This window comes from Camelus ferus, chromosome 3 (genome assembly GCF_009834535.1).
Source record: "Camelus ferus isolate YT-003-E chromosome 3, BCGSAC_Cfer_1.0, whole genome shotgun sequence".
Taxonomy (NCBI): Eukaryota; Metazoa; Chordata; class Mammalia; order Artiodactyla; family Camelidae; genus Camelus; species Camelus ferus.
The window spans coordinates 75,550,918-75,566,293 of NC_045698.1; the positions used below are offsets into that span (position 1 = coordinate 75,550,918).

At 38.7% G+C, this 15,376-nt stretch overlaps 1 long non-coding RNA gene across 1 annotated transcript in view; it reads left to right on the forward strand.

Annotated features, from left to right (window-relative positions):
* The window catches only part of LOC116662652, a 217,338-nt gene that overhangs the window by 184,230 nt on the left and 17,732 nt on the right, over nucleotides 1-15,376 (forward strand). The window contains exon 13 of the long non-coding RNA XR_004318631.1: nucleotides 6,726-6,775. This is a non-coding gene — a long non-coding RNA (uncharacterized LOC116662652). The remainder of the gene's footprint in view (nucleotides 1-6,725; nucleotides 6,776-15,376) is intronic.

Below are 15,376 nucleotides of genomic sequence, written 5' to 3' on the forward strand. Positions count from 1 at the left end.
AAATACAGGAGAGGATAAAAAGCAAAGTCTCAGCGGGTATGTCATTCTCAATCAGATAAAAATACAAACCAAGTGGACAATAAAGGCGGGCTTTGCAAGGCTGCTGCCCACAGGGTGGGAAAGATGGGGAGGGGAGGGTCAGAGAAAAGGGTTTGATAAAAACCCTCCTGGTGCATTTAAACTTGAAGCCTGATGTTTAATTACAGTAGTACCACAAAATTCTTTCGAGCCCATGTTGGTGACCAAAGAAGAACAGAGTGACAGGAGCACACAGGTAGACATTTTAGAGGATCCTGGATATAGAACCTCTGTTCTCTGTTTAGAAAGTTCTCAAAACCCTCAGTTCCAAATCACAGGTTTCACCTGCATGGTTCATCGAAAGATCACAAATTTCAATGTTTCCTCCAGGATGCTGACAAGTACATTTAACCAGAAGTAAGGTCACTGGCAAAGTGATTTAGGGTTTATTGGATTCTTTAGGTTGTTTTCCAGGGATATTTATAAGAGAAATGTAATTTTGGAAGGAAAAATAGGTTGTGAATTGATGGCAATTCTTTCTGGCTTCACATCTTTATTAAGGCAAAAACGTTGCAGCCACACAGAACTTGAATCTCAGCTTTAACTGGTTTTCACATAAAAATGCACCAACCACAGTATTCTGCAGAAAGATCTGGAATTTTAAATTCCTTTAGTTTTGGGGCCTCCTGATTTACATGGGGCATTGTGCATAAATACGCAGCACCCCACTTCCTTGATGAAAATAGGCTTTCCTGGTTTCTGGGCCTGTACTTTGTCCCTCCACAAGGGACAAAATTTATGCTGAGGGCTGATCCAAGGAAAATGGACTTGAAAGAATTTTTCCAAAAGTAGCAGAAGTGCCTGCCTTAATCGTTGTTCCTGGTAGACGAGCTGAGTAGATAAGATTGTGAGATCTATATTAATGACAATAATATGAACAGTTTTATTAAAAAATCAATTTGGGAAATTATAGATCACAGAGAACACTACCTATTTATCACGACTTTTTATATAGAATTTTCTGTTTCCCTCCACTCAAGAGCTTTGTCATGATTTAAAATGTCTTCAGAAACATAATTTAGGAGATGACCTACACATTTTCCATAGTCTCAGCCTTGCTTTCTAAGTTTGGGCATGCTGAACACAGATCTTTTTTAATGGATAATAATCAGGACCACATGTGGCTTCATTTTGCTCTACTCTGTGTTTCGTTTCAGCTCTTATTATAATTTCTTTGAGTAAGATATTGTTCAAGCTGAAAGTTTTCCATCATACTTCCTTTCCTTTCATCATCCTTCCTTCCTTCCTTGCCCTCTTCCTACTCCTCCTTTTCTCATCCACTTCCTTCTCTTTTAGTCCTGCTATGGAGCGGCTTCTAACGTAATAAAATTCCACACCAAGATACTTCAATCATTTCAAGTCTCAGCGCAGACTTGTGATATAGCAGCAGTGATATGGAGGCTATTAGAGGAGATTTATTCATCAAACAAGAGCTGTAGGCCAGTGTCTGAGGTCAGTAGCTTTGGGAAACATAAAGCAGGCCATCTGCATCCAAAGAATTTACCGACCAGTAGGTTGTAAAGACAGGGTAGTAGGAGACTAGGGGAAATTGTTCAAAATCCTTCAATACTTTCTCCCTTATTTATGAAGAGTTACCTCACCCCACCCACACCCCTAAGGGAGGAGAGTTTAATGGTTTCGATTTTATTTTTGTTCTTGTCTGTTTGAAATTTTTTTTATTTCTAAACAGAAATTATCTTTCAGCATGTAGGAATTTATATTAGAATCATCCTATTCACAATGTGTCAGAAATCTAAAGTATAATCTTCCTAAACCAGTTTGGGAGAAATACTGAAAATCAGACATGTGATGATATGAAAATAGTATTTGAGTAAAAACATCACCATGGAAGACTGGTGGGCATGAGTGTGACATTTCTCATTTGACCAGAGTTGACAGTAGAAGCAGTTACATTATGTTGGGTCTACGTGGTTCAATTAGAACAACAGTTTAAAAACCAGTTGGATTTCACACCTTTCTTTTCTTTTTTTAACTGAGTATTGTTGAGCAAACTGACTGGCTGAAAGGGTCAGGGTGGTTGTGTGGTTCACGTAAAACAACTCCAGACCCGTAGTGCGATTTGAGCACGTGGCCCGTGCATTGCCCCCATTTGACTTTGACCCCACTTTTGATTTCCCTTTAGTTCTTTGCAGTGGTTTGGGGTTTTGGTGATACTCTGCATTGGTGAAGCAACTTGGAATATATTTGGCACAGTAAGACCATTTTTCTTAACCAACTTACTTCTCCAACACAGTCTTTTTTTCACGTGCTTAGAGAACCCTACTGTTTTAAAGGCTAATCTCCTGACCTTGGCTTTCAAGGCTTTATACAACTATCTGTGATAAATGTCTGAGGAGGGAGTTGGGTACTCAGCACTCATCCTTATGCCTTTTCTGCTTTATCCTGTGTGGCAGAGTCTACAAGCCTGGGAACTACATTTTCTAGACCACCTTGTCTCTTGTATTTTGGTTGGATTGACCTTTTGCCTAGTAGACTTATTTAGATTTAGCAGATTTAGAAAATAGACAGAAGCTATTTTATTCTTACTCTGACAGTAGACTATGGGCTTTACAGAAATAAGTTTTGTAATGATCTCTGTTTTCATTTGCCATTCACCTGCCACAGGTGTGTGGGTAACTGTGATGTGTTACTGGTTTTCTGCAGGTTCTTACCTCTCTACATGAAATTCTGACTCTCTCTGGGCCTTTGTATGTGCATAAGCTGTTAATTTCCTGTACTGCTATATTCGTTTCTGTTTTAAATACATTCAAATACAATTTTTTCTTTTTTTCTAACCGAACCCTGATTATGTAATATAAACCCTACTCTAATAAAGTTGCCTAAAACCAAAGGTGGAACATGGACTGACCCCATGCCCTGGTACACTCTTATCTCTCCTTTCCTTCTACCCATTCAAACCCATCTGAGCCTGCTCCCGTGCTGTATTTCCTGCTGCTGAGCCTCCACTAAACCCGTATTTCTTCACTCTTTCAGTGGTAGTAGCCCATATAGAACAGTTTCTCAGTTTTAATTTTAATTCTCTTTTGTATTGTACTTTTTTAAAATCACATTTATCTCTTTAGCATCCCCTATAAATTCTAAGCTCCAAGAGAACCAATTTTTAAATTTTCTTTCTGATTCCTTTACAGAGGCAACATAGTGTGACACACATGAGGGACTTACTTTAAAAAAAATCCTTTGCAGTTTTGTTTTATGATTGTAAAAGTTATGTATGCTTATTACACACACATACATAAAGAAGGTAATAGATAATATTCATAGTTTCCTAATTCAGAAATGATCATTATTAATGTATCAGTTAATAATCACTTTATTCATAAAAATTTAATATAATTTAAATTGTATATTAGGACTAGGAATAAAGTTTTGTATATCATTTTCCTACTAATATTGTGAAATGAATATTTTGCCATCATTAAAAATTTCATATGAGCATTGAGATTGTTTTATAGCACTTTATTGTACACATGTGCCATCATTTATTTAACTGTTCCTCTACTGCTAAATATTTAGGTTGTTTCTACATTTTTTACTATAAATAATGCTGCAGTGAAAATAATTGCACACAAATCTTAGCATCACAAAAATTTCTCAGTATGTTATTTCAAGTTTAGACATATTTAGAGGTTATCTATTAAAAATAAATATTAGTTTAAGTGACTTGTAAAGAGCTAAGAGAGTGTAGAAGAGAAAGCAAAGAATTCAGTGATAGAGTGGCCCTCCTCAGATACTGATTTAATAAATAAGTGAATGAATAAAAGATTGAATGAGCAAAATAGTACTATTGTAAGTCCATTTCACATAAATAAAATAGATGAATGCTGTATTTAGAAATGTACTTTATATCAGCATGTGTCATTTACACATACACAATTAGTTTTACTCTGTCCTGCATCTGCTACTGATTTTGAAGCTTCTCTTGCATAAAAAGTTGATCAAAGTCTAGTACATATTAGCACTATCAGGTAAAGAATCCAGTCAAGGACATTATTTCACCACTCATTTTAATTTAAGGATAAATCACTTAAGTTCAGCGAAATCAGGCTAGGGAGGATACTGAGGCCCTTTGAAAGACTGAAGGTGGCACTTTGGTGGTGGGGTCTGCCTGAGCAGAGGAGACTGCCTGGAGAAGGGACGGGAGGGGCGCACCGTGGGGCACTGCTGTGGGCCAGCGCAGGTGCTCTGGGCTAGAACAGAATTATTTGGAGGTTTATTCATTTTAGGGGACTGCTTTCTGAACTATATCCTAGATGAGCAGTATGATGAGATCGTTTCTCAACTGAGGGAGTTGCAGTGGGTAAACAAAGATAGCTGTTCCCAAGTTAGCCTCTGGGCAGTCAGTTCCCGGAATTGGCATTTAGCATATCAGACACTGATAGTTTCTTTATACCATATTGGTGCTTTTAAAAATGGAAAGCCACATCAAATATCAGTATAATATGGGGGAAAGTAAAGGTCAAATTTGATACAATAAAGAAAATCAATTTGTTCTGCTGACCATGTCTAGAACTTCAGGGCTCTGGAAGTTCAGAGATAGCTGCATGATGGAAAAACAGCAGAGAAGGAAGCTTCTTAAAAATCACAGCAGATCTGATGAGCAAGATTTCTTTCAAAAAGTGTTTCAGAAGGAAATCCTGAAGGAAGCTAAGCACAGGATAAAATAATGTTGGTGTAGGTAATGGAGAAAAGGTTCACCTTGCAGAAACTTGTGGACAGCCTTCTCTTTGGTTTGGCATGAGTGATTAATAGCTGATCTGCCCATAATTTGTCATCTCGCACTCTGGCACCCTGATGTATGTGCAGCCAGCACAGCTCGTACTCTGGCACTGGATCTTGACAGGGACCGTACACAAACAGAGCATCTAGTACTGTTCTGGGTGACCTAGGAGGAGGGAAATAGTAGATCTTCCAAAAACGCCATGACAGTGGGTCACGAATGAGAAGTTCACTCTTGAAGATGATAGTAAGAGATATTTTTAAAGAAGACGTAATATGAATCTGGCACTGTTTTAAGTACTAAATGAGCATGTATTAGCTCATTTAGCCCTCACAACAGCCACAAGAGAGAGGCACTGGTATGATCTCTTACCGATAAGGAAACTCACTTATGAAGGTAGAACTGAAGGAATCTTCCCAAGTCACAGAGCTGAATTTTCTGGAATATAGCACAACATTCTTTTCCTTAAAATCTCTCTGATGACTTCCAATGCATGTGTCAAGTAAATCTTTGTCAGTCTGGCCTCAAACATCTTCTCTGTCTCCTCGCCTGTTACTGCGTGGTACACCCTCCATATTCTAGGTACCCAGATGACTTGCCATTTCCAAAGTTTGCTTTGTCTTACCCTCCCCACATCTGTCTGACATATACTTTACTCCTTCACTGCTTGTCAAATTTCAGCTTAGAAATGTCTCCCATTTCTAAAGTCATCAGGGATGTCCGTGGTAGGAGAGTGTAACAGTTCTCTTCTCCTTTCGCCAATAGCCTTTCTTCCTTGCCCAGATTAGCATTTACCATGTTATATTATTTGTCATTTTGAACATTTTTATCTTTCAAGTGGCATTCTTTCAGAACGGGGGCAGGAGCAGTGTGCCATTCATTTTCTTGTTTTTTAAGAACGTCCTCCATCTGTAGCAGAGTGCATGGCATCATATATGTGCTTAATAGGCCTAGGCTGAATTAATAACGGCAAATAAATGGTTAGTCACATAAGTGATTACCAAATACCAGAAGAGTGGAAACATTATCAGACACATTAGGAATAAATGGTTCTTCTTTACTGAAACTTGAAAGTAGTACCTGGTTCTCGTCTAATTAGATAGTACCTATATTTGTATGTATATATCTGGAATTGGCAAACTGCTAGTACATGCAAAATTGACCCTGAGCCATTCTTCCCAGAAAGCATTCCCCTGATTTTTGCTTAACTTTGCTACCTTCAACTTGTGCTGATGCTTTCAATGATCCCTGTCCCCCTGGTGTAGTCATTTTCCATACTGATCATTGACCATGAGGTCAGAGGAACAGCTGCTGGTGAAGGCTCAGCATTCAGTCCCCACCCTTGTCTCCCTCACTGGCCTTCGCTTCCCTGTGCAGTTTATTTCAACCTTCCATAAATATTCGTGCACACCTATGAGACATCATTTACGGGTTTGGTAAAGAGATGTGAACAAGATGCAATTCCTGCCTTCATGAGGTTGGGGGAGTGGGCCCTGGAAAAGTGGTCAAATAGCCACTGTTTTCAGGTCTTGGCTTATCCACCTCCACGCCCCTGATTCCACTTACTCAGTTGGTGAGATCTTTTGCCAAGGGTGGAAACTTTGGTTGTGATCAGCAAGTGTGAAGGGGTTAGGAGAGAGTCTAGTATGACCCAGTGTAACAGGTGAAATGGAATGGAAGCAGTGTGTAAAAGTAGAAATTCAGTCAGAATACGGCTGGACTCTCTTCTAAATGAAAATACTCATTACTTTGAAAATAGAGACAAACAAAATGCAGGAAATAAAAATAAAAACAATAACAAAGAGATAGCATTAATCTTATAATACTGTTCTAAGTATTTTTCGTACCTGACCTCATGTAATGTTCATAAAACTGTCATATAAACAATAGTATTATTCCTGTTTTACAGGCGAGAAGACTGAGATACAAAGAAGTGACGTAAGCAAATGAGTGACGAAGGTAGGATTTGGCAAATGATCCTTGTTCTGAATTATTAAATGATAATGTCTCTTAACATAATACTTCTTTAAGTACGAACTTAAAGTAAGTTATCTTACTACATTATAGGAAAACCAAGGACATTTTATTTGCCTTCAGAGCTGTTGCAGCTAAATATTAGTTATTATGAGCTGCTTTTCTGGTATAAGGATTATTGAAGTGTTTCAGCTTTGCTTCCTCGCCAATGTCTTTTGCTCTGCTGATACGCCTTGTAGAAAAGAGAACAAAGGAGAAAAACTAATTACACCATTTCACATAGACCTAACCACTCACTGCTCCTCCATGCCTTGCTACTGGGCAAATTTTAAAAACTAACACCATATATAAAAAACAGTTTTCTGTAGACATTTTGTAGAACTTATTACTAGAATGCTGGATGGTCACTAGGGTGCACTGTGGAGAGAGGGGGGATGTTGGTGAAACTGAAGACAAGATGGCCCTCGTATGGAAAATGGGCGCGGAGGTTGGGACATAGCAGGTGTGGAAGGGAGCTGGGTGGAGTTCCAAAGGCGCTAAGCATAGCAGGCGTTTACTCTGTTATACGTGTGACTACCAAGAAAAATCAGTCTTGATGATGGTTCAGAAATAGGGTCAACAAATGTTCCCTGTAAAGAGCGGTGTGGCAAATATTTTAGGGTTCTGGGACACGTGGTCTCAAGTGTCTGGGGCAACTGCTCGACTCTGCACGGCAGCACACATGCGGCTGAGAAAATGCCTGAGTGAGTGGGTGTGGCTGTGTTCCAGTAAAACTTTATTAAGAGAGATAGTATACCAGATTGGCTTGTGGGGTTCTTGGTTTAGGACCATAGGAGAACAAAAACATTTGCCAGTGAAGAGTATAATTTTCCCCCACCCTATACTATGCTTCTATGAAACAGTGCAGAATAAAAAGATACTGGTAACTCCTAATTTATCCCTCCCCCCTTTCCCATTTGGTAACCATAAGTTTGTTTTCTCTGTCTGTGAGTCTCTTTCTGTTTTGTAAATAAGTCCATTTGTATCATTCTTTCAGATTCCACGTATAAGTGATGTCATATGTAGTTGTCCTTCTCAGGCTGACTTACTTCACTTTATATGATCATCTCTGGGTCTATCCATGATGCTGTAAATGGCATGATTTCATTCTTTTTTATGGCTGAGTAGTATTCCATTTGTGTGTGTGTGTGTGTGTGTGTGTGTGTGTGTGTGTGTGAGAGAGAAAGTGTAAGATGCATAGAAACGGCTTCATGATCCAAGGCCTGAAGACCTGATTCCATAGTACTTAGAAGGAGAAAAAAGGAGGCTGCTGGGGAAGCCTCCATTGCTAGCTGCAGTGCCACCCCAAGTCTGCTGCAGGAACAAACAGATAGGACAGAGGCCAGGAAAACCTGTAGGACATAAGTATCTGGTAAAGTATGAGGCCAGCATAACTTTACCTTATGATACATATTATCTAGATTCATTGGTTTCTATTTCTTATACATTAGAAAATGCTCTCTTTTTCAAATGTTTTCCTTAGTACTTTTTTTAAGGATTCTTTTGGAAGAACTTCAGGATTTATCTTTCCTGGATATACCTTTGCTTAGTCTCCTCTCTGTCAACCATTACTGCCTACATTCAGGCTCTCAAGTTTCTAGGCTGGATTATCTAAACAGATTCCCAGCTGGTCTTGCCTCTGGCTGTAGCCTTGAATGCTGTCCTCCACTCTGAAACCTATCTAACATGTGAAATCTAACCATGTCACTTCTTGCTCCAGGACCCTTCAGGCTCCCCACTATGTACAGAAAAAAAGCTCAACATTCTTAAAGTGAGAGAGAGGCACCTCACTGTTTTGCCCTTGTCTACTTCTCCAGAAGTCCTTTGTCACTCATCACTTTGAACTTCCTATTGGAGCAACATCTAATGGCTTTTACTTTCTTGCCATGCTGAGCTATTTCTTGCCTCTGTACCTTTGGTCATGCCAAGATCCTCACTTCTTGACCTGCTTGCCTGACTCCCATCCATCATCTAAGACTCAGATCCCATTACTTTCTCACAATCTGTAAATATTTCTCTTGTGTTAAAAATATTCTATTTCCTTACCTTCTTCTCCACTGGATTGTGAGCAGGACCCATATTCTCATGTCTGTAGCGTAGGGCCTGGCATATCCTAGATAAGTTTTTCAAATCAGTCACAAATGAATAAATAATCTGTGATAACGAGGTGAACAGAATGTTCTTAGGGATGAGGTTCAAAACAGGGGAAGAGGAAAGAAGCCAAACCTTGGAACACAGAAATTGGATAGAGCTTACATACTAATTGCTTTCAATCTAGGATGGGTTATGGATTAACAACAGATGCAGGGTAAATAAGCCAATAAAATACAAGTCATTCCACCTCGCTCCTTCCTAATTATTTTTTGAAAAAATAGCATTTACCGTAAGAGTTTGTATGCTGCAGTCTAAGGAGATTTTGGCAACTGAATGAATCCTGATCAACACAGGTACTGCTAGGAATGCGCCCATAATTTTTCCCCTGTGTTAACTTTCAATGATAACCTGTGCCCTTGGATGTGCAAACATTAAAAACAATTTGGTTGGGCATTTTAATGTGCAGAAAAAATATGTATGGACACATTTTAAGAAGCCTAATCCTTGAGCCTTTTCTGCTTATCTGTAGCACTTGTCTGTGGCTGTTGCCACACTAGCTCATTACCATGGTGATAAATAGTTGGTGGTGCTTTTCCTAAAGTTCCCTGCATAATTCAATAAAAATATCAATAATGACTATTTTTTATTGGTTGTGCTTGACATCATGCTAAGCACTTCAAATGCATTATTCCAATTAATCACAATAGCTCTATGATACAAATTAGGAATCTGAGGCCCAAGGCCACCCAGTGGCAGAGCCAGGATTCTGACTCCCGTGACTGTGTGCTTTATCATCACACTCTGCATTTGCTCTAATTTATTAGTTCCTTTAGGTCTTTTTCTTCCAAAAGCCTTTAGTCAACACAGCCACTGGGATCCGCACATACTGGAAATAGTGTGGTCTGCTAATTCCAACCCTCCAGTGACTGTGTAAGTCAGTTTCTAGTTTCAAGCTCAGGCTCAAAGTGTAGACTCTTTTATGAGATTTCTGGCAGCAAGCAGGTGAAAGGAAGAATTCAAAAAAATCATTTCCTTTGTTGGGAGAGACACATCAAGTAGTTGGGAGGAAACGGGGCTGCCTTTCTGACATAGGTCTGTTCAGCCCACAGTCATGTCTCTTGGAGAGCAGCACTGAAGTCTTTCCCATAATTGCCTGCCTGGAAGGTGGAAGATGGGATGTGTGATGTCACAGCAAGTGTGGGCGTGCTGAACCCACTATTACACATCAGTGAAATGGCTCACAGATCAGCTAGGCACCCTCAGCCCATTTTCTCATTTAGTTTTTCTTCAGAAGAGTACAGCATAAAATACACAACAATAACCCACGGCTTATTTTAAAATGCTTTCTTCTGACAGCACTTACTAGCACATGATTAGAGTTGAAAACTGAGGAGCTCATCCTTCTTCAGTTGCTGACTTGCAGTGTGAGATGCAGTCAGGTAACTTAGCCCAGTACCAACAAAGCCACAAATTTTATTAAGTATCTGTTAGCTGTCTGGCATGAATTTTTGTGCTTTGGGTACCAACAGAGTATTGAAGACAAGATTTCTGCTTAATCTGAGGAATACTCAAATCAAAATAGTGCATTTCAGTGCTTAAATGGTGGTCTGAACTATGGCAGTTGAGAAGACAAACAGATGAATGACAGCTGAACGGGTTCAGCATAGTGGGCAATTGCTCATACTGCCCACAGTCTACTTATTTTTTTTCTCATAACATGACACAGATTTTTCCCTGAGGAATCATGCATCCCCCACTCTAAGGCCGTTTAGTTTGGGTGATGATTAAGACAGTTAGGGGCACATAACTGACTACAGCCAATGAGGGTTTTTTTTTGTTTTTGTTTTTTTTAATCCATAGATTGGCTGGAGCCAGCTTTACACATGGACTTTTCAATTAGATGAAACAATATATTCCTTTCCCCTGAAGCCAGTTTGCATTGAGTTGCTTGCTACTTGCCACCAAAAGATTCCTTACTTGAGTCTTTCTTCTTCTAGATAGAGTGTAACAGATTTCCAAGTAGGATACACACATGCGGACAGGGTGATGCTCACACTGCAACAACGTGAAATAAACAGATAAATTACAAAATTTGTATTTCTCTCATATTCCATGAGAGAGCTGCGGAAGTAGCAGAGATGAAATAAACCGTAACTCTTGAGAGTGGAGTAGTCAGAGGACTACCTCTAGCCACTCTTCAACCTGAGTCATCTGTCAGTTTGGGGCATAACCCGAATCTTGCTGAAGCAGCAGGACTCTGCTGAGGGTACGAGTAACCACCTAAACTTTTAGCAGTTAAATGGGGCTGATACCCAGTTTGGAAACTTGAAGGGACCCAAACACTTGTTCTCCCCAGACAAGTTCTGGAGCTGCAGGGGAACTAAGCTGAAAGCTTCTAAGTTGCACAGTTAAGTATCAAGAGTTTCTTGGTGCTTAGGAACTAAGACCTGCTGGTGAGAGAGCTTTTGCATCCAGAATATTATCTGTCAGGAGTTCAAGACGTTTGCTTGGGGGCAGGATATATTGACTGAACTTGAAGGAATGGAGGTGGAAAACATTTACTGTTCTGGGGCTTACTAGACAGAGCCCTATCAGGGTTCTTTCCAAAAATCAAGGAGGTTTATGCCCTTGAAGCAGTGAAAATCACAAGTGGACTAAATAACATAAATATTGCAATCTAGTTTTGTCCCTAATGAATTTCTTACTGGGTTGAGATGATCATACCTCACTATATTTACTTAAATATATAGAGAACTTTCTATAGTATAAGATAAAATGATCTGAACCCTCTATGATTCTTCTATTCATTATATCTGGCATACCATAAAAATTAATAGACCTGTGAAGAGGCAGGAGAATACTATAAATAATATATATCAGAACTAAAATGACATGCAGAAAATTCCTGTCATTAAAGTTGATTTAACAAGCAAACAAAAACTCAGTAACGGTATGGAAGATCTGAACAACATGTGTAGAACATTGAAATAAGCCTTGGTAAAATTTAGATCATTTTCATGTGCATATGCCAAAATTCACAATATGCTGAGCCAAAAAAGAAAGCCTCAAAAATTTCAAGTAACTAAAATTATTCCATTTCTTCTATGACTATATTGAGATTTCACCAGAAACCAAAAACAAAACCATAATGAGGAAAACCCTAAGTTCACTGAAACAGCAAACGTTTAAATGATCCATAGGTAAAAGAAGCAATCAAAATGGAAATAAGAAAATACTTCATATGGAATGACAAAGAATATTAGTATATCAAAACTTTTAGAAACTAAGTCAGGGCTTGCAGGTAACTTCTTAGCATTTTAAAATGCATTTAAAGGAAAGAGGAAAGATAAAATATTTATTTTCGCCTTTCATTTTAAGACACTAGAGAATGAAGAGCAAATCAAAACTAGGTAAAATAGAACAAAGAAATAATACAGTAAGGGTAGAAATAAATGATACAGAAAAAATCATACATAGGAGAAAATCAACAAAGACAATTTTTTTTCAAGATTACTGAAACTGATAAGCCATCAGGCAGGATTAAGGCTGGAGGGAAGGATAGGAAGGGGGTTGGGGGAGCCACAGATTTTATTTTACAAATAAAGAAAATGTTATGAACTTCAGGCAAAATATTCAAAAATTTGAATAAAATGGACAATATCTATGAAAAATACCCCATACCAATGTTAACAGAAGTAGAAATAGAAAATCTGAATAATCTTGTATCTGTTAATGGAATGGAAGTCTGGTATTTAAAAAATCACTTTCCAAAGATGTATATGGCTTCCCCAGTGAATTTTCTGTTCACTCAAGCCCACTCAACAGTGAAGCCCAGCATATGGCCCTTCCTCATTGCTGAACAAAGCCTGCAGCCTCACCACCCAATTACAGACCATAGCCTGAGGCACCATCAGACCAGGAAATTGAGATAGACCTTGCCTGACTGCATAGCACAGTATTCAGCCCTGGAGGCCCCATCCAGACAGAGACCACAGCCAACAGCCTACCTGAAAGCGAAGCCCAGACTGCATTTCTCCCCATGCCCCCAACTTTAGGTACAGCCTGTGGCCGCTCCTGAATGTGGAGCATAGCTGGCAGCACCATGGCCTGGGAGCACACTCTGAGGTCCTACCAGACTAGGAGCAGTTATGGAGCGAAGCACACATCCCTGACCAATTGTAGAATCCAAGCGGTGGTACTGCTCCGGTAGGAAACGTAGCCTGCAACCCCACCTGACTGAAGGTGATTGCAGAGACCAGCTGCTGGCCCCACCTAACCACAGAATATTGTCAGCAACCCTGCTTGAGCAGGGAGCCCACCCAGTGTGCCCACTTGAATGTGGAGCCCAGCCAGCTGGGGATCTAATATACAGCATGGTGACTACAATTAACAATACTATATTGTTTACTTGAAAGTTGCTAAGAGATTAGATCTTAGAAGTTGTCACCACAAAATATACATTTATCAGTTACCATATTGTACACTTAAACAATGCTGTATGTCAATTATATCTTAGTAAAGCTGGGAAGAAAATAAGAAAAAGAGAAAAAAATTACATGGTCCTCTCTATGTAAACTCTGATTAAAAACATTAAAAGAAATCCTAACTTACCCATCAGGGAGATCCTCATGAAGGAATTCTTGATTTGGATCTTGAGCATTAATAAGAGCAATGCCTATTGCCTGAGCTACTAGGATTTTCCGTTGGGGATGTTACAGATGAAATTCTTGCATTGGATTCAGGGTCTTACAAAAAGATGACTAATGTGGCTGCAAATTCCCTAATTCATGTTTTCAATAACAAATCAAATTATAACTGTATTAACGTTAAGTAAATTTATACTTCAGAGAAATATTACAGTTAAATATTTATTTGATGGTAGTTACCCCCAAATAACGTGTGATAAGAGACTTTTAAAAACTGATCTATGTATGAGCTTAACATCTATCTGGACTATAATGTCCCTCATTGTTGATTTATCCAAACAATGAAACAACACTGTAGGGCAATCCTTAAGATTATGAGCTTTGGTATCAACATACTAGTGTTTTGAGTCTTTGCTCTGCTTTGCATTAATTGTTATCTAAGCTGTTGGATCCTCAAACTATTTTTTTCACTTTTTTAAATTGAAATACAGTTAGTTTACAATGTTGTATCAATTTCTAGTGTACAGCATAATGCTTCAGTCATACATGAACATACATATATTCATTTTCATATTCTTTCTCACCATAAGTTACTACAACATACTGAATATAGTTCCCTGTGCTATACGGTATAAACTTGTTAATCTATTTCATATACAGTAGTTAGTATCTGCAAATCTTGAACTCCCAATTTAACCCTTCCAACCCCCTCCCCCTTGGTAACCATAAGTTTGTTTTGTATGTCTGTGAGTCTGTTTCTGTTTTGTAAATATGTTCATTTGTCTTTTTTCTTTTTTAGATTCCATGTATAAGTGATGTCATATGGTATTTTTCTTTCTCTTTCTGGCTTACTTCACTTAGAATGACATTCTCCAGGTCCATCCATGTTGCTGCAAATGGCATTATTTATCATTTTTTAATGACTGAATAGTATTCAATTGTATAAATATACCACAACTTCTTTATCCAGTCATCTGTCAATGGACATTTAGGTTGTTTCCATGTCTCGGCTATTGTGAATAGTGTTACTGTGAACATTGGGGTGCAGGTGTCTTTTTGAATTAAGGTTCCCACTGCATATATGCCCAAGAGTGGGGTTGCTGGATCATATGTTAAGTCTATTTTTAGTCTTTGGAGGAATCGTCATACTGTTCTCCATAATGGCTTCACTAAACTACAATCCCACCAGCAGTGTAGGAGGGTTACCTTTCTCCACAGCCTCTCCAGCATTTATTGTTTGTGGACTTTTGAATGGTAGCCATTCTGACTGGTGTGATACCTCATTGTAGTTTTGATTTGCATTTCTCTGATAATTAGCAATACTGAGCATTTTTTCCTGTGCCAATTGGCCATTTGTATGTCTTCATTGGAGAATTGCTTGTTGAGGTCTTCTTCCCATTTTGGAATGGGTTTTTTGTTTTTTTTTCTTGAGTTGTTTGAGCTGTTTATATATTCTGGAAATTAAGGCCTTGTCAGTCTCATCTTTTGTAAGTATTTTCTCCCATTCCATAGATTGTCTTTTTGTTTTGGTTATGGTTTCCTTCGCTGTGCAAAAGACTTTGTTTAATTAGGTCCCATTTATTTATTTGTGCTTTTATTTCTATTGCCTGGGTAGACTGCCCTAGTAGAATGTTGCTGAGATTTATGTCAGATGTTAAGCCTATGTTTTCTCCTTGGAGGTTTATAGTGTCTTTTCTCATGTTTAAGTCTTTAAGCCATTTTGAGTTTATTTTTGTGTATGCTGTGAGGGAGTGTTCTAACTTCATTGATTTACATGCAGCTGTTCAGTTTTCCCAAAACCACTTGC